We start from the raw sequence: 4,607 nt of genomic DNA, 5'->3' as shown, positions 1-4,607 counted from the left end.
AAAAATACCAGATCTATTTTGTAAAAAAAAAAAAAAAAAGATTTTTAGATATAAAAATTCAGATCTTTTTTTTTTTTATTACATAATTAAGGCTTTTGATTTAAAACATATCAGATCTGTTTTTAAGAACTTATAAAAATGACTTTTGATTGATAAAAGATCAAATTTGTTTTTAAGAACTAAAAAAAATGGTTGTTTGGTGATATAAAAAACCAGATCTATTTTTATATGTTTAAAAAAAAAAAGAAAAAAAAAGATTCTTTTAAGAAATGAATTTCATTCATAAGATAAAATTTTACATTATGAATTAAACAAAACAAACAACCATAAACACAATCGTGCATAATCTGTTCCTTTGTTTCAAAATCTGCATATGTTAAAAAAAAAAAAAAGATTTGTATCTATGAAAGATACAAATTAGTTTTTTATTTAAGAAAAATTCAGATCTACATCTAATGAAGATGTTGATCCATTTTTTATTAAGAAAAATTCAGATCTAAATCTAAGAAAAATGTAGATCGGTTTTTGTTTTAAGAAAAATTCAGATCTACATCTAAGAAAGATGCAGATCCATTTTTGATTAAGAAAAATTTAGGTCTACATCTAAGAAAGATGTAGATTTGTTTTTGTTTTGAGAAAAATTCAGATCTACATCTAAAAAAGATGCAGATCCGTTTTTTATTAAGAAAAATTCAAATCTACATCTAAGAAGGATGAAGATCTGTTTTTAATTTCAAGAAAAATAATTGGTTATATGCAGATAATTGAAATTAAGAAAGAGATTGTAACAATTATATATAAGAAATTCAAGATCATACTTTAAACAAAACAACAGTTAATAAATCATATTATGGATTAAAAAAAAATGTATCATCATAAACAAAAAAAGAATAGGGTGATTGAAGATAACCTATTGCATGAGCACTCTTTGTTCTTGAGAGGATGCTTTAGGGTTCAAAGAAACTCATTCAATTATCTTTGCAACCTAAAAACCCTAATTTTAGTAGCAAATATCAGAGAGGATCAGAAAATATCAGCAATTTGAGAGCCCCAAAACGTATGCCTCTCAGAGTCTAAAATAAGTCTCTCCCCGGGGGTGAAAAGTGTGCTGAATTATGAGATGCAACCTCTATTTATAGAAGTTGAAATGCTGGAAAAAAAAAAAAAAAAAAAAAAAGAAGCAAAAATCGTATGGGGAAAAATCCTAAAAAAAAAAAAGGAGATTTGGATGAGAGTAAGCTAATTTTTCAGATCAAAACTAGTTTCGTATTTTAATCATATCTCTTTGCTCAAAATTTTGATTAAGCTAAAAGTTTAAAAGCTGAAGGGAAATTCGATTCTCTACAAATTTTTCTAAAATAGCCTAGTCCGAAGTTTGAGTTCTACTATGCCAAAAGTGCCTCAGAATGTGAATCTGAAATCTGTTACTTGATTAGCACGTTTTTGAGGTGTTTTCCAACTCTAAGACTATATTTGGACGAATTTTAGAGTTATTTTCAAGATAAACCTCATTCCAAAGTCATAATTTTGACTTTTAAAATAATTATTTTGAATATAATTATCCCAAAAGCCTAATTATCCACAGTCTTTAAATCTTATCAGCTTATTTGTATTAATCCCATGCAACAAATCTCATTTTAAGAAAAATACACCACCAATCACATAAATTCATTTAATTAATTTTAATCAACAACCAATCAAAATTAATTTCAATTAATCACTTGTGACCGGCTTCACCCCATAAATGCATGCTGACCGTGCAAACTTGATTATGTGATATCTTTCTATCTGACGGTTCGATTTGGAAACCAGACACACCATCGCGACCATTAGAATCTCAAGATCATTTTTATGACATGCAATGAATAAATTGATGTGTGTAATGCAAAAACAAATTCATTCATGTAATGTAATCATGATTTCTAGGGTACATGAATGATCATTCAAGTCATTCTCCTTGATTAAATCATGGATGCAAAATCAAGTGTTTACAGAATGCCCCTCATTGATAGAGCTTGGAAAGTGAATATCAATGTAAAACAAAGATACTGATTTTAGCAACCATGATTTAATTGAGGTTGAATTTTCAAAGATTACCTAGCCCTTGAACCTAAAACTTTGGAACATAGACCTAGTGCCTTGTCTTTTGACAAAAAAATGAAAATACTTGACTTAGCTGGTAGTTGATGACTCTGGAAATGATTCTTGACAAGTGGGGTGACCAAGAGGCTTTTCAATCTTGATCTTGAACATGGAGCTGTATGCGACCAAAGGGCTTCTCTACCTCGATCTTGGCAAAAGGCAACCAAAGGGCTTCTCTACCTTGAAACTAGAGCTCTCTATGACCCAAGGGCTTCTCTACCTCGATCTTGACGAAGGGCAACCAAAGGGCTTCTTTACCTTGAAACTGGAGCTATCTGCGACCTAAGGGCTTCTCTACCTCGTTCTTGACGAAAGGGCAACCAAATGGCTTCTCTACCTTGATGAATGCTTTGTGGTCCCATTGCTTTTGGGATGTGTGATTTTCATTTGTTCCTTCTTGATTTAAACTTTATCAAGAATATTTTAATTGTCAAAAGATTTTATTTTTGAGAAACATTTCATTTTTTTGAAACTTGGAAGTTTTGAAATTGACATTTAAAATTTTGAGACTTTGAAACTTTGAGATTTTGAATTGAAATTTGGAACTAGAAATCTGATTTTTTGAGATTTAGGATTTTGAAAATTAAGGCTTGAAATTTGGATCATGAAATCTGGGGTTTGAATTTTTCTTTTGAAAAATGAAGGTTTTTGAAATTGAATTCTGAATTTTTGAAACTTGAGATTTTGAAAGATTTGAAACTTGAAATTTTGAAAAATTGAAACATGGGATTTTTTAAAATTTGTGACTTGCAATTTGGAGATTTTGAAATTTGAGACTTAAGATTTGAAACTTGAAATTTGGAAGCTTGAGACTTTGGAATTTTGAGATTTTGAAAATCTATGACTTGAAATTTTGGATCGAAAATTTGGGATTTGGGAAGATTTGAAATTGAAAATTTGGAATTTGAGAATTTGGAATTGAAAGTTTGAACCTAAAAATTTGGGGTTTGAAAACTTGGAGTTTGGAAATTTGGGATGGAAAATTTGATGTTGAGACTTTGTCATTGTGTTGTTGTGTGATCTTGTTGGAATTTGGGGCATTGTATGATTGATCATGTTGCAATGTTGGTTTTGGAGCATTTTTGAAGTGTTGTATCTTTTGGTCATGGTGTAATTTGGAAAATGTTAGTGGCTTATGGAATTTTGACCATGTGGGTAAATTGTGATGTTGTTGGATTAATTTTGGTTTAAATTTTGGGAGTATTGGCATTGTGAAATTTTGGCAATGTTGGTAATTTGTGATGTTGTTGGATGAACTTTGGCTTGAATTTTGGGAGCATTGAAGTCATAAAATTTTGACAATGTTGGTAATTTGCGTTGTTGTTTGATGAGTTTTGGCTTGGATTTTGGGAGCATTGACATCATGAAGTTTTGGCAATGTTGGTAATTTGTGGTGTTGTTGGATGAACTTTGGCTTAAATTTTGGGGGGCATTGAAGTCATGAAAAATTTGTTGTGTAGGCTTGGTTGAACAAAATCATGATGAATGTGGAAGATTTGTTGGCATGTGTAAGTCTTATTTCATGAGCATGGAAAAATTTGTGGGTATGAGTATGGAAAAATTTTGTGGGTATGGAAAAAATTTGCGGATATGGAAAAAAAAATTTGTTGGATATGTGATGTTTGATCATGGAAAATTTTGCGGTTATGATTTTGGATATGTAGGAATTTTTGCGGTTGTACATGGACATGGTCATATGGGAATTTTTTCGATTGGCATGGTTATGGGAAAAATTTGGTAGTTGTGTATGGACATGTCAAAAATTTTGGTTGTGGTACAATTTGGTGGGGCATTGATTTTTTTGTTGTGGGACATTGACTTTTTTGGGCACGTGGGAATTTTTTGGACATGTGATTTTGGTCATGGGACTTTTGGACACGTGATTCTGGTTGAGGGAAATTTTTTTGATCATATGGAAACTTTAAATGAGACAAGTTTAGAATTTTCCTGATAAGGTCTTGTAGTACCAATTTAAACTTATCTTGATTGGCTCTGATGGAGTTTGCACTTACTTGAATGAGGCGGAGCCGAATGCCCCTAGTTTAGAAATGAATGCATTATTATTTTTTTTGAAATCTTGAAATATTGGTTTTTTTATGAAAAGATGATGATGGTGATCCCCCCTTTTTTTTTTTTGAAAATGAATAAGACATGGCTAAATGTCCCTAGTTTGCAGATTAATGCATAACTTTTGAAAACCTTGATTTGTGAGGAAAAGGTGATGATGGTGATCCCTTTCTCCTCTCTCTCTCTCTCTCTCTCTCTCTCTCTCTCTCTCTCTCTCTCTCTTTTTGAAAATGAATGATGCATGGTTGAATGGCCCTAGTTTGCGAATTGATGCATGACTTTTTGAAAACCTTGATATTTAAGGAAAATATGTTTTCTTTTTTTTCAAAATGGATAAGGCATGGCCGAATGCCCCTTGTTTAGAAATGGATGCGTGATTTTTTATGAAAAGATGATGA

Source organism: Quercus suber, unplaced genomic scaffold, assembly GCF_002906115.3.
Source record: "Quercus suber isolate HL8 unplaced genomic scaffold, Cork oak 2.0 scaffold_532, whole genome shotgun sequence".
NCBI classification, from domain to species: domain Eukaryota; kingdom Viridiplantae; phylum Streptophyta; class Magnoliopsida; order Fagales; family Fagaceae; genus Quercus; species Quercus suber.
Note: the sequence above shows the minus strand (reverse complement) of the source record.